Below are 25,035 nucleotides of genomic sequence, written 5' to 3'. Positions count from 1 at the left end.
TATGCTTTTGTTCACTGCCAGGTCTCCGTACACATTCTGCAAGCGCCTATGAATATCTGCTATGCTCTGGTTTTCCACCGAAAGAAGCTTAATGTAGTTTAATTCTGTACTGGGAAATATTATGGTTAGAGCAGCGATTTCCAAGACAAAAAAAATGGCTCTGAGCACTATGGGACTTAACATCGGAGGTCATAAGACCCATAGAACTTAGAACTACTTAAACCTAACTGACCCAAGGACATCACACACATCCAAGCCCGAGGCAGGATTCGAACCTGCGACCGTAGCGGTCGCGCGGTTCCAGACTGTAGATCCTAGAACCGCCCTTTTTTTTTTAATTAGTCATAACATTCCACAGTAGTAAATAATTTTCAACTGACATTTAAAAGTAATAAAACAAAATAAAATTAATTACAGGTTCCTTGGCATTTTAGAAAAAAAAATCCAAGTCTACACCAGATAGTGATGTTCGTCACTTGATCGTATTTGTTTTTCAAAGATCAAATTGTCTCTCGTTTCTTCATGTTCTGAATCGCATCATCGAAAATGGAGTTCACATGACTGTTCTTCTGAGGAAGTTGGCGTATGTATCATAATAATTATTCATGCGTAGTAGCTTGTGATGCTGGTCGAAAATGTACGTCCAAAAATCTCCTTCGATCCTTTCTTTACTGGACAGCAGGTAAAATACCGCGCGTCCCTTCAAGCAGTTGACGGCATTTTTCTTCCAGGTGGGGTACAGCTCTTCTTCCGGGTATAAAAGGCACGCTGGCGTTATCAAATACGGCGGTTTTCTCTGCATAGTTGCTAATTTTTGTCTGATTGACAACCATATATTATTCGCATTTCCACAGACAAATTGATGTTCATCTGTATCAATCAGGTTGCAAGTGGTACACAAAGGGGAATCAGCCAGGTGAATGGAATGTAGTCTGCAGTTCGTTGGAAATTTCCTATTCACAAAATAGTACCACAATGACCGCACTTTTGTTGGTAAATACGGGTGGTGTATGTTCCTCCAGATAACATGCCAAGAGTGACCGACGTATTTTTGTTCTATGATGTTCTTGGTCTGAAAGTTCATTAAGTTTTGGTATATTTTCTTGACTTTGATGACGTCTTTCTCGGGTGTTCCCAGTCCAATGTAGCTATATTCTACGAAGAAATGTTTTAGGTGGTAAAGTTCATCTGGGATGTGGTGAACGTCTATTGGGGCGTCCTGGCTGGCCGGCGGTATTTCATTTAACAAGAATGCGGTGACACTGTCGACTGACCGCTTCCACAGTTTATATGTTTTACAGACGTACAATGCTTGTGCTTTATTGTACACGTCTGTGAGATTCAATCCTCCGTTCTCAATCGACAGAGTCAATGTTTGGTACTTGACTTTGAAGATGTGGCCGCGGCTGACGAAGTGGCCAAAAGCAGCCAAAATCCTGTTCGCCCCTTCCCTCGGCATTGGCAGGGCTTGCGCCACGTAATTTAATTTAGAGGACAAATAGATGTTGACGAGAGCCACTCTTTGTATCTCATCAAGAGTATGGAGATTGTGCTGACGTATACAGGCACGGATGGTGTTGAGGATTCTTCTGTAATTAACTGCGATGGTCTGCCGAATATTCCTTGTATACTCCACCCCGAGACATGTCATGGTGACAATTTCCTTTATTGGCCCATGAATGGGAACTCCTAATCCGCTTCCACTATTCATTGTACCAGACTTATTTGTATTCAGTTTCGAACCAGATACTTGTTCGTATTTGTTTATTATGTCGAGTGTTTTCTCTATCTCGTCGTTGTCTTTGACAATAAATGCAACGTCATCGGCATATGATCTGCAGACAATTCTACGGCCGCGTGTAGTGAATCCTTGTAGGCTGTGGCTCAGGCGAAAAAGCAATGGCTCGATTGCTATTGCAAAGAGTGACATAGACATCGCGCACCCTTGTCGCACCGAACTTTTCATTACAATGGGCCTACCGGACTGACCGTTCACCATAACTGTCGATGTTGACTTCTGTAGTGGACTGACAAAACAGCCAGTCCACAGTGACGGGTAACCGAAAGGCACGCGTTTACACACGCCGGGTGGCGTTAGGTCTGAAACAGGATACGTAATGAATGCTATAAAGAAAAGTACGTAGCTGCTGGAATACTTAACTTTAATCCATCATTTGTATACAGCAATCTTGATGATACAAGTGAGACTCTCTCTAGAAATGGTTAATGGCGCCTTGCTAGGTCGTAGCCATGGACTTAGCTGAAGGCTATTCTAACTGTCTCTCGGCAAATGAGAGAAAGGCTTCGTCAGTGTAGTCGCTAGCAAAGTCGTCGTACAACTGGGGAGAGTGCCAGTACGTCTCTCTAGACCTGCCATGTGGTGGCGCTAGGTCTGCAAATACAGGGCGTTTCAAAAAGAAAGAGCAGATTTCAAACATTTATTTCTCAAAAACTACAAATGATAGAAACACAATTCCAACGGTCCTTCACTCAATATGAGTACCAAATGTTACACAACAAATATCAAAACTGTACCTCAATATGAGCACCATTTGTTACACGACAAATATCAAACCGGTATCTCATTTCTTGCCACACACGACGCAACTGGTCTTTAGTTACCGAATTCACGGCCGCAACAATTCGATGTCGTACCTCTTGAAGAGTAGCGGGCATAGGTGGGACATAAACACAGTCCTTTATGTACCCCCACAAATAAAAATCGCAGGGAGTAAGGTCTGGTGACCTGGGAGGCCACAGACGATGACATTGATCTTGTGCTCCTGCTCTTCCAATCCACCGTCCTGGAATGGTGTTATTTAGGTACCGTCGTACAGGTTCAGAGAAGTGTGGTGGGGCGCCATCTTGCATGAAGATGAAGTGATTTGAATCTTCCTGAAGTTGAGGAAATAGCCAGTTTTCTAACATGTCCAGGTAAATGGTTCCTGTGATAGTTTTCTCCATGAAAAAGAAAGGTCCATAAACTTTGTTTACCGAAATTGCACAAAAGACGTTAACCTTTGGTGAGTCTCTTTCATGTTGAATAACGTCCCTCGGAGTTTCACTCGCCCAAATTCGTACGTTATGCCGATTAACTTTACCAGAAATGTGAAACGTTGATTCATCTGAAAAAATTAATCGTTCGGCAAAATTGTCCTCTTCCATGTCCTGTAGAATTGCAGTTGAAAATTCGAACCTTTTGTTGTGGTCGTCAGGACGCAATGCTTGCAATAACTGCAGTTTGTACGGCTTCATGTGCAGACGGTTACTCAGAACGCGCCATACCGTTGTTTTAGACATGTTTAGTTCGTGACTTGCCCGTGTCGTGGATTTTCTAGGGCTCCTTTCGTAAGCTGCACGGACACGCTCGACATTTTCATCCGATGTGCGTGGACGACCCGTGCTTTTTCGCTTGCAGATGCAACCATCTTCTACGAATCTGTGATGCCACTCATAAATTTGCTTATGACGAGGCGGCTGTTTGTTGAATTGACGGCGGAATGCACGTTGCACACCAACAATGGACTCTAACTTTGCAAATTGCAGCACACAAAATGATCGTTCCTGTGGTGTCGTCGCCATTTTCCTACAAACAAACGCCAGCGCCACTGCGGATTTGCATGGAACTTCTGCGCGGACCATTGAAAAACTTTGAACCTTTCTCTGACAAGAAACGTTTGAATTGTGTTTCTATCATTTGTAGTTTTTGAGAAATAAATGTTTGAAATCTGCTCTTTCTTTTTGAAACGCCCTGTACTGACTGTGGCGACACGCGGGTCCGACATGTACTAATGGACCGCGGCCGATTTAAAGCTACCACCTAGTAAGTGTGGTGTCTGGCGGTGACACCACAACTTCTGCAGAAGATTTGTAATAATGTTGATAAAACCTTGCGGAAAGTTCATGGCACGCATGGTGTGAAAAAGGTAAGCATGATCGACTTTATCGAACGCTTTCTCAAAGTCCAATGATACGATGGCGCATTTTATTTTACAGGCTGCGGCAATGGAAATAATATCTCTGTAGTCGCACAGTGTTTGGTAAATTGATCTGTCTTTTCTTACGCTCGATTGATTTGATCCAGAGACTGTGTTCAATACTGATTTTAATCTTTCGTTTATGATGCGGGCAAATATTTTATAGTCCGAATCGCTCGGCCACTCCGGCCGGCTTTCCGAGACAGTCAAGGAAACACGCCCCTCCTCCCTCTCACCCAACCAACCCTACGTTCGCATCCCACCGGTCAGTAAACTGGGACAACTTTGTCATATTTTTTTCTGCCTCTTTTGTTACTTAATAATACAAAAAATAAGTTTTTGAAACTATCCCAAAACATGAGCCTTGATCTCTGGTTTCATAATATGTGGACCGATGACAACTTAGTTAACTGTGTTCAGATAAGTGACAGTCGCCGAAACAGTTACAGAAAATGAAGTTTAAAGCAATGGAAACAATTTACACATTAGTATTAAACACTTTAATGCAAAGATAGTTACAAGGAAAATTATACTGACACGTACACAAAAATTCAAATCCTCAAAGGTAAAAACGCAAAGAAAAGTTTGATCTTTTCATCAGAAAAGCAAAATCTGCCTCGGTTTTGATAGTAAGGAGGATTCGCTATCTGCACAATGTCTTTTACATTCAGGAAACTTCATCTGGCATATCCGGGTTGTATGAATTTTTCCCTTCGTGTGTTGTAAGAAGATACAACACTTAGAACTCGCCCTCTCCATAGAATTGAATGCGTTTACCAACAAAATGCTTGACACTTTTTTTTTATCATGAACTTTACCACGACAAACATTCCAAGGCTCAGTTGTCTTCGAACATAGACCATTCTGGCACTCATTTTATTATGTTCACGAACGGTTGATAATTTTGATACCTGTGTGCTCCAAATTAGGTTCTAATGAGCTTTGACATTTTAACGACTTGTGCAGAGACTCAAAAACTCTCGATTAAAGAAATAGTGTAAAAGAGGTAAGAAAAAGGCAAAATTCTAGATTGGCAAAGTTGTCACATTTTTACAGAGCTTCCTGGTGCAACATTGGGAAGTTATATTATTATACTAAATACACTAGACAATTTTAATTTTTCTTAACTCAGGAACTGTCAGCTCTCAGACCGCGCGGAAATCTTCTAACTCGCTCACCAAGGTCATTTCTGGAGGAATGTGTTTATATTCGTCCACGCTCCCTAAATCATCAAACCTACAATGTTTTATTCTCAACTGTGTTAACACCTATTTCGTTTGTTGACACGTGTCAGTGGTATGTGTAGGGTCTCCTAGATAGCGCCACGTGAACTGCATATCTGTTTTCTTCAGTATAGTACAAAATGAGTTCGCAGGAAGGTGTGTTTTAAAGATCCTATGTTTGATGAAATTGTTAGTTAATGGGTGCAGGAAGATGTCAGTAATATAGATCAGGAAGTAGACAAAAAAGACGGAGACTGTACAATAGCCAGTGACACAATTCTGCTAACGGAAAGACCATTCAGGGGAAAATCAGGACAACTGTGATGAAGACCATTCTGTCTCTCTAACAAAATACTTAAAGTGTTCTGAGTGGTGAGAAAGATATGTGGTGTCACCGCCAGACACCACACTTGCTAGGTGGTAGCTTTAAATCGGCCGCGGTCCATTAGTACATGTCGGACCCGCGTGTCGCCACTGTCAGTGATCGCAGACCGAGCGCCACTACACGGCAGGTCTAGAGAGACGGACTAGGACTCGTCCCCAGTTGTACGACGACTTTGCTAGCGACTACACTGACGAAGCCTTTCTCTCATTTGCCGAGAGATAGATATAATAGCCCTCAGCTAAGTCCATGGCTACGACCTAGCAAGGCGCCATTAACCATATCTAGAGAGAGTCTCACTTGTATCATCAAGAATGCTGTATACAAATGATGGATTAAAGTTAAGTATTACAGAAGCTACGTACTTTTCTTTATAGCATTCATTACGTATTCTGTTTCAGACCTCACGCCAGCCGGCGTGTGTAACGCGTGCATTTCGGCTACTTCCGAGTGGCGTGGCTGTCTTGATACGCCACAACAAGATAAATGTAGGTTCCAACACTGATGCCAATTTTGCAGATATTCTTTTTGTACCTATCGAGTGCAATTTGTTCATAAAAATGTTCAAATGTGTATGAATCCCTAAGAGACCAAACGGCTGAGGTCATCGGTCCCTAGACTTACACACTACCTAAAGTAACTAATGCTAAGAACAACTCACACACCCATGCCCCAGGGAGGACTCGAACCTCCGGCGGGAGGGGCCGCGCCTGGCGGCGTAATTTTTTTGTGCAAGTTTAAACCCTGGGATTTAGTTTTATGTGAAAATTTACTTGTTATAGACATACTATAATTTTTTATAATGTAAAATTATGGTCTCTTACAGTTCGTTTATGTGCACTGTTCAAAACCACCACACCAAAGTACATAATTTTTTGTGACAAAAAGCAAAATATTCCAGGCTTTATGAAGTGCAATAGAATCAACAGGGAGTATTTAAACGACCTTGAAATAACTTTAAAAATAAATGTTACATAACTTACATTAAAAATTTCATATAATTTACGTCTTATATCGCGGTTTAATCATAGGGGTCCCAGAGACCCCACATCGTAGTATGCATTACAGAAAAGTCTCATCTTGAGTTAATGGTTATACGCTGCACTGGACAAAAGAAATAGAATCAGTGAGCAGGGTGGAAGACTTTTGTAGACTAGCGGAAAACGCGTGTCCATAAGACGAAAGAAAAGATACTTACGAAGACAAGGAAACAACAACCAAACTACAGTGTGCGCCAAATCTGTCGTTCATTGTTTGCCCTTTGCAATGAAAGTATTGGCGCCTCTACCGGGTGATTTAAGGAACTTGATAGGGTGCAAGATATAACCTTTTTCAAAAAGTGGCCACGTTGCCCTGGTTGGCAAAGGGCATTACACTCGCGCTTAACACTACACTAAATTTGCGACTACACAATTTTTTTTTCCCACTAAGTTTCACTCGTTGACTGGACTCTCGCTTCATCGCTTCTCGGTTCTCGATTCGTAGTTCTCGTTTTTTCAGTTCTAGGAGTTGTATTTATTTCCAGTAACAAAACAACACTAGTATTCTCGGATCTCCAGTCTGTATTTATTTCCATTTTGTGCCTGCTATCCCTTACTGCAGGAAGACTAAGTCACTGAATTGTTCATTTGTTACATAAAGTAGAATATTATACTGAAATGCATGCTGAAAATGACTAGTACATGTATTTGTCGTAACAACCAATCTACCTCCATAGCCAAGCGGTCAGGGTGCCTAATGCCGTGCGGAGGACACGAGTTCAGTTCCTGGTACTGCCAGGGGTTTTTCCTTGGTAGGGGGACTGGAACGGGCTGCACTCACCCTCAAGATGCCAGTTGAGGAGCTACTTGAATGGGAAGCAGCGATTACAGTGTTTGGAAAGTTGGGAATGTACTGTACTGTCCCCATGTCCCTCCATACCGTCTCCATATAACGCCAAATGGCAGAGAGAGACAGTCATGTAGTCCTGATCGCTGAATTACATTACCTGTAATAACAACCATCCAGAAAAAGGGCAGACGCATAGAACTAATTATTTAAAAAATGTAACGGTGAGTTACTATGTGTTATATTTTTATTAATGTGCAGGTGTTCCAACATTTTTGTGCATTTATTTATAATAATTTCTGTAGTAGTTTCAATCTTGGCAAAAATATGTAACTGAATTACTTTTTCAGTGTTTCTATTTTACAAGTTTCTGTTTTAAGATTTTTTTACGCTTTTCGAAATTCGTAATTCTCAGCCTACCCTGCAAAAATGCCACGCTTCGCTGCGGCCAGTAAGGTATGAAACAGGGAAGCAGGCAGAAAATCTCTCACACCACATGACAGATTTTCAGTTATGATCAACCAAAAGCCCTGCATATCTGCATCCAAGGAACTTGCCCTTTGTACTGAAATAATACTATGAACCAGACAGAAATTACTTTACTAGAATTTGAAGAAACATTCCTGAAAGGCACTTCAAGAGCTCTATGGTGCACTTTGAAAGCTCATATTTTCAACTGACCGGATTCTTATCTAGCTAAAATGGATTCCTTTCAGCTTCTCGTACAGTACGACTTTTATGGAGAGCCACTCGGCCTTTCGGATGCTCCATCCGCATGGATAGGGCCGACTTCTTCCCATACCCTATTCCTTTACGAAGAACGTGTTTCAGCGCCAAACAACTTTCTGACTCTTCTGTTCACTTTCCCTCTGGAAGCCAGCTTAAAGATCATGCATTGCTGCTGAAATAACAAGACTCGTTCATCGTATCAGTAGGAGCGGAGAAATGGAATAATTAGCAGTGTAATCATTGGGCAGTAATAGCTACTGCTTAGTCTTTATGAAGCCTAAGCGATTTGACTACGGACTATTGAGATCTGCATATTAAATTACAAAAAAAGGTTATGTGACAATTTGTGCATAAACTTGCGTCTGCCACAGCATACATTTTGTCGCCTTATGTGATAGGTTTCGATGGCATATATTGAATCAACGAACAGCGTCCATGATACGAATGTAACATTTTATTAGCAGCAACAGATTGCTCATGCTGTAAGACTGTCTTGTATTTTGAACAAATCTGTCAAAAATATATCTTATGGCAGCAAGTTTATAAATCTTCCCCTTCTTTCCTGTCGGGTTGGTGAATTCATCAAATCGAAGACTCCTCAAAGTTAATAAAAACCTTCGAGAACTCGTGGCCACTCTCAAAAATGTCATTCCCGTCCTATCGTGTACCCATACCTCTTTCACATTTACCATTCGTTTGTATTTCAAGACGGTTTGAATAAGATACCAGTAGTGGCCAGTACTTCTTCTCTGCTTAAATCAGTACAAGTTTGGGGCCGTGCATACATGAGCACAATTTTTTCGATTTTAAAATTAGTGTGCCTCCGAATTGCATCAGTCATGTTTACATCTAAAATATTCGAAAACATGTCAGTTGGAGATATATCCTTCTTGGATAAGATAACATTCTTATTAATTTTTTTCCTTAATTTCAGAAGATTTCAATAAACTTGACTTTCACCATTTTATAGCTTTATCCCTCCCAACACAAAAATCTTCAGCGCTTGTTTCATCTTCGTCCTCTTCATCTCTACCCACAACTTCAGTTTCAGAATCGTGGTCAGCATTATTACTTCTTCCTCGCTCAAGTCGGAATCGCTTTCCTCAATTTTTCGAGTTGACTGACTTTGAGCTTTTATGTCATTCCCCTCTTCTGCTGATTTTGCAGAATATTAGTAATATCTACAAGTTTCATCGGGCTCATTCGAATAAAAATACTACGAATGTGTACTAATCTACTAATTAACCCCAAAAATAAGAGAAACAAAAAAGCTTAAGGAAGACTAAACGCGACAATAACAGACCTGGACTAACGCGGTCGTACACCAGCCGGACAATTTCTTATTAAATTGCATTGGGAAGAAAAGTAGCCGCAACAAAGGAATGGGGAGGTGCAAACGTTAAGAAGAGTATTGTCGCCAGGAATAGCTGGGCCGATATTCCGAGAAGGTCGGTGGAGGGTGAGTTGACTTATCCCTTACAGTACCTGTTACAAATGCCTTTTTTCGTAACGCTTTGCTGCACAACTTGTGAATAGGTACTATGTGGCTTCATTATGGTGTAGCAATCCCCTCGTTAATAGCGATTTGGACGCCCAAGGTACATTCGACTTCTTATTTTACGAGGGGATACTATCTTTCTCTATCTTACCCTGAACAGTGGTAAGGCAGGTGTACGTAATACAACGGCACTAGTGGTGGAGGTTAAAAATACTGCACACTGTTGTGTGCGGTCTTCAGTGCTGAGACTGGTTTGATGCAGCTCTCCATGCTACTCTATCCTGTGCAAGCTTCTTCATCTCCCAGTACCTACTGCAGCCTACATCCTTCTGAATCTGCTTAGTGTATTCATCTTTTGGTCTCCCTCTACGATTTTTACCCTCCACACTGGCCTCCAGTACTAAATTGGTGATATCTTGATGCCTCAGAACATGTCCTACCAACCGATCCCTTCTTCTAGTCAAGTTGTGCCACAAACTCCTCTTCTCCCCAATTCTATTCAATACCTCCTCATTAGTTATGTGATCTACCCACCTAATCTTCAGCATTCTTCTGTAGCACCACATTTCGAAAGCTTCTATTCTCTTCTTGTCTAAACTATTTATCGTCCATGTTTCACTTCCATACATGGCTAAACTCCATACAAATACTCTCAAAAACGACTTCCTGACTCTTAAATCAAACAAATTTCTATTCTTCAGAAACGCTTTCCTTGCCATTGGCAGTCTACATTTTATATCCTCTCTACTTCGACCATTATAAGTTATTTTGTTCCCAAAATAGCAATACTCCTTCACTACTTTAACTACGCACATAATTCTAAATAGTATTATTACTTTCATTCCGAAATTGAGGTTAATTTTCTCCCGAAACAATATAAGCATTGCATTCAGGGTCCCAACAGCTCGGGACTGTAGTATGTGACTTGTGGATGCGTGTGGTTTGCCTCATACACGTCTGAAATATTTGACAAAACTGACACAAAGAGGTAACGTAGATTAAATTTTTGTAGTCCAAAGTACATCACTGTATACATTAACGCGTTCAACAACGGTATATCAAAATATATGTCTGTTCTACTGCTCCTTAATATTTCATAAGTTGGCAGCGGCCACAGAAAAAAACCACCGGCGGCTCAAAGACTTACAATTTGAAGTGTCATGTTGAAGGAACAACTGCACTACGTTACTTCACTGCCACTCCATGCAGTTTGTAGATTATGTTACACACTAAATAAGGTATGGTTTCTACAAGGAATTTCTTATTCAGCGCTTTTTCTGTAGTTATTGCTCCTTAAGCATATTGTTGTCTATTCTATGCTAGACTGTGTTTGTTGATCTGGCCTGTACCAACAAATAAAACCTATGGACGTGAGTTGACTTATTTTCTTGTAGTATCTGTTAAAAAGGCCTTTTTCGTAACGCTTTGCTGCACAACTTGTGAATAGGTGGTATGTGGTTTCACTATGGTGTAGCAGTACTCTCGTTAATAGCGATTGTGAACACTTCTTAGTGTACGAGGGGATACTATCTTTATCTATCTTATCCTGAAATTAAGCACTGAACACATCTCAGACTCCACTTCAGTTACTGTGCGGAACCGTTTATTAATAGACTACAGAAAACACTTAAAGTTTTCATTTAGTGTTCTCGCGATATCTATTCTAATCTGGAGTTCGTGGGATTGTGATGTATTGATGTTTCACAGTACCTGTACGTAATTTTTTATGTGAAATGCTACACAGTTCGAACATATTTTACGGAAGTTGAGGAAGGGTGGAAATAAAAATTTCGAAACAAATTATGGGCCGTCTTCATAAAATGTGCTCAGTTACACAGACCCCGTTTTTTTATTTATATCCAAGGAGAAATGTACCATGTTAAAAATAGCACAGCTTTTGTTCTCCATTATTCATAACTGTGTGGAAAATGCTCGTCGAACGCTGTATGAGTGCCAGAAAGATGAGGAAAACGAACAGTGCATTTTCTGTATAACGTTTTTTGAAGGGCAGCAGTGCACACGGATGTCAGCTAGCTTGTATAACACCAACTACTTTCTCATCCTTTTAAAACGTTGGTGGAATGAAATGAAGAGTAGGGTTTATCCAGTGTTGCGTTATATTCGCCGCATTTATTTGTGCCTTCCTCTTGCGACGCGCACAGTTTTTTTATCCGGTCTGAAACAAGGATAAAATCACATACGACTTACGACAAAACGCGTGTGAATAAATACCGCAGGGGAACATCGTAAATAAAATTTGCTTGAAAACTACGCCATGTGTAAAAGTCGCGACACAAGGAAATTAGCGGATTTTCTTCTACTTTACGAATTAAGATGGAGAATGTGGCGTTGAAACATCAACTACTATCGAACTATGTGATCTCCGCATTAATCGTGGTACTTATTTCTGAATTCCTTAACACGTAACGTTAAACGTTCCTATTGACAACGTCCAGCTTATTAATGTTGCATCGCCTATTACTGTGTACTTCGTTGTATTTAACATTAAATATAATGCTGTTATAGATTTTGAGACTAAATCATACATGTTTCGTTGCTGCAGCTTGTATATTATTGAGTAATGTTCATTAGCTGGCGAAAGAGAAATTAAATGAAAATGTGCTAACAGGTGAGTGTCCTCTAATGCAATGGAGTGACAATGAATGGGCAAGAAGCAGAGTGGCGCAGTGGAAGCGTGCTGGGCCCATAACCCAGAGGTCCGTGGATCGAAACCACGCTCTGCTAAAATTTTTATTATTATGAGTTCGCTTGTCACAACTTCGCCTTATATCCCTGATGTAAAGGAATAGCGACAGAGTTGAAACAAAGTACATAAATAGATTTACAACGTTGAAACAGCTGGCGTGTTTTTTTTAATTTTTTTTTTAAGAACAGACAGGCAAATCAAAACTCCGTTCAGCCTTCCGAGTTGTAATTTTATTGAGCAGCCAGTTTCGGCGGTATATTACGCCTTCGTCAGGCCCCCTGACCGACGTGTAGGAAGATTGGCACCTCCGGTGCATTCAAAATAGTGGCCAGCATTCAGTGACCGGTATCTGTAGATTTTTGAAACAGCGATTACTTTAAATATATGTTTTTAATGGTGTAAATGAGATAAAAAGTCGATTATTAATTGCGTAAAACGCAATATAATGTCAAGCTTATGAAGTAAGATCAATATTAATTATTGTTCTACTATTAGGTATTTCTCTGTCATCTTCTTTGTTTGCACCACTTCCTTGTGACGTGTAAGTAGCGTGGATTTATTACAGTGTCCGAAATAACGGGAAGAATAGGGGAGGGATATTTGCCTCATCTCATCAAATAATTTCTCATGCTCATCAAATAGCAATTCCTCCCCTGCCAGGGAAGTATTTTTTCTTTTTGCTGCAAACACTACTATTGATCTTTTGAAAATACAAGAAGACACGGAATACTTTCGATGCAAACTGTGCACGTGCGAGCTTTGAGTAAGCAAAAGTTAGTATGTATTCCACTGCGCGCAGCCCTTTAGTCCGGTGTTTCTTTTTTGCAAAACCTTTTGCATTTTTTGCCCGTACTTTTTCTCCCGTTTCACCCAGCACTTTATTTCTTATTAGCTTCCTCTAGTAAAGAAATATTATCGTAGATAGGTATCCCTGATCCTTCCAGTCCGGAATTAATTCTTGTCATAAATGTGTAGCTGGCTCTAACATAAGCCACGTCCTGTTGAAGTGAAGGATCTTTGAGTAATTGCTTTGCTAAGGTTAAAGAGGCGGCGTACTCCAGTAGATTTTCTGCTGTCTTTTAGTCTGGACTGTTGGGAGATGCTTACTGTAGTATTCTGCTGATGCTACCCACGTGTTTCAGTGAATAACAATAGGTTCGGTGGCAAGAGGACATCTGGAAACTGTTCTTCGAATGCCTGTATCCTTGATGGTGCGTTAGCAAAATTTTCTTTGCTTTGGACAGTAATTTATTATCCTTACCTAATTCTAGCCTTACTTGCTCTGCTCTGTGTTTCATACCTCGTGCTACCTAAGTTAAACACAACATCAAAGAGGATAATACTTTAAGCAATTGGAACGCAGCAACCATATATACAGCGGCATTTGTGAAGGCCAGAAGCACCATGTTTTCATCGACGCCAGTTTGGATATAGTAACTTCAGCCCATTGTTGACAAAGTGTGTAACTGTCTGCTGATTAGTCTTTTGAACAAATCAAATAAGCCTTGGATGGCGCATCTGGATCCAGCTTGCCAACAATCAGATTTGCAGTGTACCGGCCTAGACTGACATCAGTTTCATCAACAAAAATCTTGAGAGGCAAAGGTCCCGAGTTCGAGTCTCGGTCGGGCACACAGTTTTAATCTGCCAGGAAGTTTCATATCAGCGCACACTCCGCTGCAGAGTGAAAATCTCATTCTGGAAACATCCCCCAGGCTGTGGCTAAGCCATGTCTCCGCAATATCCTTTCTTTCAGGAGTGCTAGTTCTGCAAGGTTCGCAGGAGAGCTTCTGTAAAGTTTGGAAGGTAGGAGACGAGGTCCTGGCAGAAGTAAAGCTGTGAGTACCGGGCTCAGTTGGTAGAGCACTTGCCCGCGAAAGGCAAAGGTCCCGAGTTCGAGTCTCGGTCGGGCACACAGTTTTAATCTGCCAGGAAGTTTCAACAAAAATCTTCATAACCAAAGAGAGTGGAGAGATCTTTTCATTACAGTGGCTAGGCAGCTTGAACTCTACCCTTGTGTACTCTGTATTTTATTTTTTCATCTGTGGTCCGTTTAGTCCAGTGAAACTGTCAGAAAAAAAGCCTGTACCTTGCAAAAGGTGGGGTAGAAGATTTTATTTTTTTGACTCGTTCATATTGTTGGAAAGGTTAGAAAACGAAGTTTTGCCAACAAAGTTACTCTCGGGAAAACTTTCTGCAATCAAAAAATGTCGAAAATTTCGGGCTTTTTTCAGTTTTTTCAAAATATCTCAGTTTCATTTGCTCCTATCGCTTTGACGTCTATTTTCTTTTTTAAAGAGCACAAAATTCTCTACAAATTTGATTCTTACCATTTTTTCTAATCCCAGTATCTAAGGCGCTACAGCACGTCAAAAAATACCATTTTTTTTTCAAATTTGGAGCAAAGTGGCAAATTACCTAATTTTTGAACACTGTTATTTTAGTTTCTATTTGTGTAGTATAAACATATTACTCATCATGTTATTCATTGGAATTTACTATCTCACTCTGCTGCAGGGCTAGGAGAAACAGCATAATATTCAGTTAACTACCAACACATTCACGTCGGACTGCGTGAAGTTTATTTGTGTTACAATATGTAATACGATTGCATGCACGTGCCGTACATTTTCTACAGTTGATTGACATTAATGATCAGTTATAAGAAAAAGTATGTAGGAATTGTTCTTTAGCGGACAAAAGCATATTTATTCTTTGGCCTTCGTTCCAGTGGAAGATGTGAAGTCAAGTGGACCGAGTAAATTTTTTGTCATTGATGGAGGGTACCTTATCCACATAGTGACTTGGACTCGAAATGTTTGCTTCAAGTCAATAGCCCAAAGCTATGTTTCTTACCTGCAACGTCATTTTGGATCTCAGTTTGCTATTGTATTTGATGGGTATCCATGTGAGGGAGACAAATGTAGCACAAAGAGTGCTGAGAGGATTCGTAGGTCCAAAAAACATTCTTCGGTTGACGTTGTGGTTGAATTAGAGATGGTGAACCAAGTCCCTCAGGACAAGTTCTTGTACAACGAACGAAACAAGATGCGTTTGATCACACTTCTTAAAAAGGAATTTCTGGAGTGTAGCATTGAATTGCTCCAGGCACAAGAAGATGCTGACGTTATGATTGTAACATCTGCCATTTCAAGAACCAAAGATTTTGAAAGTGTTGTCATTGTAGGAGAAGATGTTGACCTGCTTGTGCCCATGACTGGTTCGGAGCAAGGCACTGAAAACTTAATTTTCTTAAAGCCAGGAAGAAGAAATGCAGAAGACATGTGGTTTTCCACTGCAGCTTACAAGTTTGACAGTGAATATATTCTGTTCACTTACGCCTTTAGCGGATGTGATACAACGTCCTCTTTTTTTGGTCAAGGAAAAATTAAGTGCTGTAGTATTGTTGCGAAAAATGAACACCTAACCTCAGCCCTTTGCACGTTCAATAAACCACATGCTACCCGTGTAGAAATAATGATAGCAGGAGAACGGGTTACTATCGCATTATAGAGTGGAGGTGTCAGTAGTTCCCACACACTAGTCCATTTGCGGATTAGCTATTCGCCAAGTCTGCCACAAAAAGCAAACTGAATCTTGCACGGTTGCCACCTACACAAGATTCTGCACATCATTCATTGCGGACTTACCAACAAGTCCAAAGTTGGATGGGAAACTGGAAACTTCCCGAGAAATGGGGCTGGAATCACAGTGACCACGGTCCAATACCCGTTATAATGAGCCAAGATCCAGCACCTGAAGCACTTCTTCACATTGTTTCATGCTCATGCAAGCTGAACTGTGGCGGAGCGTGTTCCTGGAGAAAAGCGTGTTTGAAATGTTCTTCATTTTGTAAGAAGTGTATTGGGGTCAACTGTGAAAACGTGCCAAAATTTTTATATGAAGACAGTGAAGAAGATATTATGGAGGATGTTGAGGAAACCGCTGACGAAATCAACGAACTTGATGAGGCTGACTCGCTGTTTAAAGAAGAGGTCAATCTGGGATCAACTCTATGTACAGACCCTGAATCCATAACTCAAGGTATTTCTGGTGACACTGAGGAACCTGGCCCATCAAAACGTTGGAAGTGATGCTCATATCTGTCTCTAGTGCGCTAAAGTGCGATATTACAAGTATTGCACACCCAGAACTGTCAACATTTTTTAGTAACTGACAACGCATTTTAATTGTAATAACGCTACTTATTTTTAAAGTCAACTGCGTGGCTTTTATACACAAAAATAATTACCTACCTAATTAGGTTGCCTATTGCAGCTAATAATAGTTCAGTTTCCTGAGACAAATTGTTTTGTGTGTGTGTGTGTGTGTGTGTGTCTGTCTGTCTTAGTGATGTATTTTTATATTTATAGTTTTACAAATACCAGGGCAGAGGTGCCCCAGAGTGAACTTGAGGTAGTGATGTAAGAATCACAATAGTTGGGTGCCCAGCAATCCTCATGTTGCATACAGAGAATTTGAATACTTGAAAGTGAGGTGGTAAATTCCAACATATAACATGATGTATAATGTATTTATACTACACAAACAGAAACAGAAAAAATAGTGTTCAAAAATAAGGTATCTTGCCACTATGCTCAAAATTTTAAAAATTGGTATTTTTTTAGGCGCTGTAGCGCCTTAGATATTGGGAGTAGAAAAAAATGGCAAGAATCAAATTTATAGAGAATGTTGTGCTCTTTAAAAAAGAAAATAGACGTTAAAGCGATAGGAGCAAATTGAGATATTTTGAAAAAAACTGAAAAAAGGCCGAAATTTTCCAAGTTTTTTGACTGCAGAAAGTTTTCCCAAGCGAAATTTTGATGGCAAAACTCGGTTTTCTAATCTTTCCAACCATATGAAAAAAAAAAAAAAAAACTCTTCTACCCCACCTTTTGCAAGGTATATCTGCAATTTGACTGGACTAGTTCAAGCCCATTTGGAAACAAGCCGTTGTCCAGGATTTTATGCGCCACAGATTTCTTGTTTCAAATATCGCCACAGATTCCTGCAACCAATTCTAATCTTTTGAAAATACTATAATAATTCTATGTTACATTGAAGAAGTGGTTACCTTTTCGAATTTTAAAGCGAAAATAGGCAAAAATAGGTTTTATCGTGAAAATAACCTGTTTTAGGTGCTATAAGATTATCGGTTTCACGTTTAATTAGTCATTGAACGTATAAGCACAAGTTTATTTGCAACTAGGAACTCAGGAAGAGAATAAATTTTAGCGAAGAATAGCTTTTAATCTGTCTGCTTACTGCTTGTCACCATAAATTCGCGGCGGTGTTAACCGTCAGCCTCCGTGGCGCAATCGGCTAGCGCGTTCGGCTGTTAACCGAAAGGTTGGTGGTTCGAGCCCACCCGGGGGCGTTAATTTTTTTCCTTCTTAAACGAATGGGTGGTAAAACTTATGTAAAGAATTTACGAAAAAAATTAATGCCACGAAAGTATAAGACGTATAAAAATTGTTAACATGAAGAGGAGAGTGTTGATGCGAAGTAACTCCGTTAGCTTAACCTCAACAGTGAGCGGGTTCGAAACGTCTGAGAGCTGTCTGGTAGCAGCGTAGACACCCCCCCCCCCCTCCTTCTTTTGTTTACGAAGCCCACGCCTGTGCGTAGCGCTTTTCGCCCCCAGCCAAGCACCAAACGCGATGTCATTAGTCTCCGACGCAGACAGCGGGGCACTTCTTCCGTTAATGGCTTAGCGCCTTACAACAGGCTGCACTTTCCCTCTCGACCGTCGCCCCTGCAATGATTTATGTGCGCATACTACTGACTCCTTTCTTTAAAAAGACCTCTCCGAACTTCTCAAGGAGACGTCTCAGCTTTGTAACAGACGCAGTCGCACATTCAGTACAGCTCGGTCGGGTGCAGAGTTGTTTTTCCACTGCATCCATCCTACTACTTATTCGTATCCCATTGCTTCTACACTTTTCTTCATAACCTTCCAATAATTCCGCAAACAAGTCAGCATTCTATATTTACTCCTCCTACATCTTATATTACGTGTCCGTTTTATTTCTTTGTAATACTGCAGTCACTTAACAGAGGTGACTGTGTGTGGGGAGAAACAAAAATGTTTCAAGCAAATCGGCTCGATTATTTCTCCAATTTTTTGTTGTCAGTGTAAAGTGATACCTTTTCCATGCTGTTACTCGCCGATCAACTCCTTGCGGCGAAATTACTATCTTCTTACTGAACATCACCACTACACGATAACTAATGGCATGCTGTCAGCTTAATACTTATCGAGCTAATTACATACGTGACATTGGATACGTAGGGCTGGAACCATATTGTCAGCTGCAAATGTGATACGTTATCAAACACCAATCGAAAATTAATATGGTGACAGGGGCCACTGAGAGCCAGGAATCGACCCCGGGTAAGGTGTGTGATTGGACCCCGTCTCCAAATATTGTTATTTTAAAGAAGGTTTCACATAATTTAAAAATTACGAATTTCGAGAAATATTGGACATATATAAAACACTCATTACGATGAAACTTGAATAAATATAATTTCTTATTAAACATTAAACATGTGTTTACAATGACGTAGTTGGTCCGTGCACGACGTGGTGCGGTAACAATAACTTCGAAACGCCGCGCGCGAAAATGCGATTTTTCGGGGGCAAATACCTCGGGTTATGTTGGTCAAAGGGGTGATGTATTTTGTATAGCCCTCGGTCTAGCGACCTATCGAAAGAACAGGCATACTGTAGGTATCCTAAATCACAGGATCGAAATTTAAAATTACAAATTTAAAATTACAGCTCAGGCAAGTTAAGCAAACCGGTTTGTTCTTTTGCGTTAGGTGTGGTCTAGGGCGGACCTTAAGCACTTTATACAAGCAAGATTTGTTCTTGAGCGGTCCCCGAGAAAAATTACCAAAAAGTACCAGTTGTGGGCATGGCCACGTCTGTAAATTTTTTCGGTATCATAACACAGAGGTTCAAAGCTGTCGTAATAATGCAATAAAATGTGCGCTTAATATCCAGTCCCAGGCGTAAATGTAGTTTTAACTGACGTTGTAAACATATGGCAAGGCTTCTAGGCTCATTGTAAGAGTTCTGAGGTCACTAAGCTATGTTTTAAATGACGTTTTTAATCTTTCATGACACAAATCGTAATCTGGGTGTTTACGATGAACTGCGATCGATGAGCAGAGTATTGAGAAAAAACGTAAAGCAAACGTTCTGTTAATCTTATATTATGCGTACTAGTTTGTTGTTTACGTCTGTCGTAGTATTTAAATGTGTCGAAGTACATAAATAAGCTGTCAGAACTTTACTTAACTATAGGATTCGTTTCATATAAGCTGCATACGCCGTTGTCGCAGGGGAAAGAAGGGAAGCAGCGGAAAAATGCTCCTGTTGGAGCACAAAAAGGCGAATATGTTCGTCTTTAAGAGACCCTGACACAAAAGTGGGGAACCAACTGTCTCAATCCTCATTCTGCCTTCCTCGCCAAAAATTTTGCTAGTATGAAAATCATTTGACAGATAATGCACTTATAAATGTTTTCCAGCTTCATGTTTGTTTCTGACATCGCTACTGTGTTTTGCAAGAAGTGGATCAAAGTGACTCAAGAGCTTAAATATTCCGAGGAAATTTCCATTACTTCGATCTCCTATTTTTTGTGCGGAACGTCTGAATGCCAAGTCTCTTTGACCAAGAAATAATGTCACATCAAGTAATATGACAGTTACCATGTAAGTTGGCTGCTCCGCTGACAAACAAAAAAGATTATCTCTTTACTTCCGAGCATCAGCACGGCCAATATACCGCCTTCATATCATTTCATTTCCTCATTTTCACGCTTCTTCCAGTCAACTGTGTGTTGTTCTTGTTGTGGCCTTAAGTCCGAAGACTGATTCGATGCAGCTCTCCATGCTGCTCTATCCTGTACAAGCCTCTTCATCTCCGAATAATTACTGCAACTTACTTCCTTCTAAACGTGCTTGCTGTATTTACTTCTTAGTCAGCCTCTACGATTCTTATCCCCCACACGTCCCTCCAGTGCTAAATTTTTGATCCCTTTGTGACTCGGAATGTGTCCTACCACCCGATCCTTTCTTCTAATCCGGTTCTTTAGTTTCGTGATCTACCGATCTAATTTTCTGCATTCTTCTGTAGCACCATATTTCAAAAAAATTTATCGCCCACGTTTTACCACTCCGGGCAAATACCTTCAGAAAAAAACTTCCTATCACTTAAAACTCTATTCATTGTTTACGGATTTCTCTTATTCAGAAATACTTTTTTTTGCTATTAGCAGTCTACAGTTTATATCCTCTCTACTTCAGCCATCTACAGTTATTTTGCTGCTCAAAAAGGAAACTCATCTTCTACTTTAAGTGTCTCGTTTCCTAATCTAAAAGACTGCAATAGTTGTCGCAATGCGGAGACGGAGCGATTTATCTGACATCCAAAAGGGCATGATCATTGGCTTTTGGGCCAAGAACGGAAGTATTTCCGAAACGGCTGTCTGTACACTATTGGCGCGCCGCCATGGTTAGGGTATAGCGTGAATAGTAAAATGGCGCTATCTAGAGGCAGCTGCGGTGCACCGCGGGCCATAGGCTACTGGAGTGAACGACGGTTCCAGAGATGCGTGCGGCCCAACAGACGTGCAACTGTTGAGCAACTGACCGCCCAGGTGACGCACGGGGCTACCAACAGTATTTCCTCAACGACCCAGCGAGCGTAGCTGAATATGTGCCCCCACAGCAGGCTGTTCATCGGCGACGAAGTCTGGAATGTGCACGCCGTACCGCCACCGGATGTGCACTGAGTGGCGACAGATGGCCTTTTCAGATGAATCACGTTTTTTACTCCATCGTACAGATCACCGTTGGCGTGTACGGCGTGGAACCTCTGAAACCAAACATCTTGCAACTAGGAGAGAGCGTTATGGCGTGGGAAATGTTTTCGTGGCATTTCCTGTGTTATCTTCTCATTCTGGAAGGCACAGTGGACCATCTACATCTACGTCTACATCTACATGATTACTCTGCAACTCACATTTAAGTGCTTGGCAGAGGGTTCATCGAACCACAATCATACTATCTCTCTACCATTCCACTCCCGAACAGCGCGCGGGAAAAACGAACACCTAAATCTTTCTGTTCGAGCTCTGATTTCTCTTATTTTATTTTGATGATCATTCCTACCTATGTAGGTTGGGCTCAACAAAATATTTTCGCATTCGGAAGAGAAAGTTGGTGACTGAAATTTCGTAAATAGATCTCGCCGCGACGAAAAACGTCTTTGCTTTAATAACTTCCATCCCAACTCGCGTATCATATCTGCCACACTCTCTCCCCTATTACGCGATAATACAAAACGAGCTGCCCTTTTTTGCACTCTTTCGATGTCCTCCGTCAATCCCACCTGGTAAGGATTCCACACCGCGCAGCAATATTCAAACAGAGGACGAACGAGTGTAGTGTAAGCTGTCTCTTTAGTGGACTTGTTGCATCTTCTAAGTGTCCTGCCAATGAAACGCAACCTTTGGCTCGCCTTCCCCACAATATTATCTATGTGGTCTTTCCAACTGAAGTTGTTCGTAATTTTAACACCCAAGTACTTAGTTGAATTGACAGCCTTGAGAATTGTACTATTTATCGAGTAATCGAATTCCAACGGATTTCTTTTGGAACTCATGTGGATCAACTCACACTTTTCGTTATTTAGCGTCAACTGCCACCTGCCACACCATACAGCAATCTTTTCTAAATCGCTTTGCAACTGATACTGGTCTTCGGATGACCTTACTAGACGGTAAATTACAGCGTCATCTGCGAACAACGTAAGAGAACTGCTCAGATTGTCACCCAGGTCATTTATATAGATCAGGAACAGCAGAGGTCCCAGGACGCTTCCCTGGGGAACACCTGATATCACTTCAGTTTTACTCGATGATTTGCCGTCTATTACTACGAACTGCGGCCTTCCTGAGAGAAAATCACGAATCCAGTCGCACAAGTGAGACGATACGCCGTAGGCCCGCAGCTTGATTAGAAGTCGCTTGTGAGGAACGGTGTCAAAAGCTTTCCTGAAATCTAGAAATACGGTATCAACTTGAGATACCCTGTCGATAGCGGCCATTACTTCGTGCGAATAAAGAGCTAGCTGCGTTGCACAAGAACGATGTTTTCTGAAGCCATGCTGATTACGTATCAATAGATCGTTCCCTTCGAGATGATTCATAATGTTTGAATACAGTATATGCTCCAAAACCCTACTGCAAACCGACGTCAATGATATAGGTCTGTAGTTCGATGCATTACTCCTACTACCCTTCTTAAACACTGGTGCGACCTGCGCAATTTTCCAATCTGTAGGTACAGATCTATCGGTGAGCGGGCGGTTGTATATGATTGCTAAGTAGGCACCAACACAAGTATGCGTCAATCCTCGGGGATCGTGTCTACTCCTACATTAAGTTTCTTTTTCCTGGGCACAGTTTAATCTTACCAGCAGGACAATGCAAGTTTAACACAGCTCGCAGTGTACGTTTGTGGTTCGAAGAGCACCACGATGTTTACCATACTTCTCTGGTCACCAGACTTCCCGGGTTTAAACCTAACCGATAATCTGTGGGACCACCTTTGGTCGTGCTGTCCGCGCCGTGGATTCTCAACCTAGAAGCCTAGCGCAGCTGGCCACGCTACTGGAGTCGTCATGGCTTTACATCCCTGTCGGTACCTTCCAGAACCTCATTGACTCTTCCTGCACGTCTGGCGCTGCAAAAGGTGGTTATTCAGGCCTTGGCTTTCGGAGATGTCGTTCAACTATAGACAACTTGACCCTGCTTGAGGCGGCCATCCAGCAGGCCTTCCTATGTAACCAGCATTGTCTAGGTGTATTCTTTGACATTAATAAGGCGTATGACACTACTTGGCGCCGCCTTATCCTCAATCAACTCCATCAGTGGGGCTTTCGTGGCCATCTCCCCATCTTCATTCGGTCCTTTCTTTCCCGCCGCCTCTTTCGATACCCGGTTGGTAATGTGTTATCTGATTTGTACGTGCAGGAGAATGGTGTTCCTCAGGGAAGCGTTTTTTAAGTGTCACCCTCTTTGCCGTCACCATTAACAGTATCACGTCCACTATCCGGAGTCCTGCCCAGTGCTCCTTGTTTGTGGACGATTTTGCTGTTTTCTGTTCTTCCTCCAGTCTTGTCACTGCTAGTCGGCAGCTGCAGCTTACGATAAAGCGATTAGAGGCATGGACTGCGAAGACGGGTTTTACCTTTCCTGCAGACAAATGTGTGTGTGTTCATTTTAATCGTTCTCGACGTGCTTTTACCTCCCCTGAATTGCGTCTGAGGGGCACCATTCTTCCTTTTAGGGACACTGTGAGGTTCCTGGGCCTCACTTTTGATTCCAAGTTGTCGTGGTTACCGCACCTTAAAGACCTCAAGGTGCGGGCCCTGAAGGCGCTGAATATTTTGAAGTGTCTGAGCCATCGGTCCTGGGGAGCAGATCGGGCGCGTCTGCTGCAGCTTTATAGGGCTTTCGTCCGGTCGCGTCTTGACTATGGATGCACTGTGTATGGGTCAGCGAGGCCTTCGTATCTGAAGATTCTTGACGCAGTACACCATGAGGGTATCAGGCTGGCTACTGGTGCCTTCCGTACCAGTCCTATCCCCAGCCTGCGTGCTGAGGCAGGGGAACCGCCGCTCGCCATCCAGCGGAAACTCCTCATGGTGCGACGGGTGTGTCAATTCCTTGCCTGTCCTACCTCCCCTGCATACCCTACTGTTGCCCGACCGCCTATGGAACGTCTCTTTTCCAGTCGCCCAAGGGCGACGAGACCATTTGGGATTCGTGCCAAGCATTTGCTTGAGTCCCTTGGTGTGGAGCGTGTGGCACCCCAACTCCAGGGTTTTACCCGTCTGCCATCCTGTTTGCTCCAGAGGCCGAGCGTCCTTTTAGACTTGTCAGAGTACCGGAGGAGCTGCACTCCTGCGTTTGTTTTTACCTCCTTATTTTATGATATTTTAAACCAGCATCCCGACCATGTACCAGTATTTACGGATGGCTCTAAACAGGGGGACTCTGTTGGTTGTGCTGTTGTTTTCCCTGATCGAGTCGTCAAGTTACGGCTTCCTGCAGCGTTTACCATCTTTGATGCCGAATTGTTTGCGATCTTGCGGGCATTAGAGCAGATGAGATGTGTTCCCAATCTTAAGTTTCTCATCTGTTCTGACTCCCTGAGTGCCCTTCAGACCATGCAACACTTGTACCCAGCGGATACGGTCGTCCAGAACATCCACGATGCCCTACTCCACCTGCAACGGCAGGGGAAGGAGGTTTCTTTCTGCTGGGTGCCGGGGCACGTGGGAATTAGGGGAAACGAACTGGCGGATGTGGCTGCCAAAGATGCATGTTCCCTCCCTCACGTTGTTGAATGTGCCGTCCCCCTCCATGCTGTTACCTCCCTTTTGCGTTTTCGTGTTATGCGTCAATGGGAAGAGGAGTCGCTGGCAGTCGGTGAAAATAAGCTGCGTCTGGTCAAGGGCACCACGCGGCCATGGCGTACGTCCTACCAGTCATGCAGGCGGGATGAGGTTCTCCTCACTCGCCTCCGCATCGGGCACAGTCCCTTAACGCACGGTTTTTTACTTCGGCGGGAGGACCCCCCAATCTGCAGTGCTTGTGGCGTCCAGATTACGG

The 25,035-nt window shown here is 42.0% G+C and overlaps 1 protein-coding gene and 1 non-coding gene across 2 annotated transcripts in view; both read left to right on the top strand.

The window, feature by feature from the left end:
* The window catches only part of LOC126170316 (chordin-like protein 1), a 762,532-nt gene that overhangs the window by 213,319 nt on the left and 524,178 nt on the right, over nt 1-25,035 (top strand). The window lies entirely within an intron of this gene.
* On the top strand, nt 17,647-17,720 carry Trnan-guu (transfer RNA asparagine (anticodon GUU)). The gene has a single exon. It is a non-coding gene; the product is annotated as a tRNA-Asn (tRNA).

This window comes from Schistocerca cancellata, chromosome 1 (assembly GCF_023864275.1).
Source record: "Schistocerca cancellata isolate TAMUIC-IGC-003103 chromosome 1, iqSchCanc2.1, whole genome shotgun sequence".
Classification (NCBI taxonomy): domain Eukaryota; kingdom Metazoa; phylum Arthropoda; class Insecta; order Orthoptera; family Acrididae; genus Schistocerca; species Schistocerca cancellata.
Note: the sequence above shows the minus strand (reverse complement) of the source record. Positions and strands in the feature narration are given on the sequence as shown.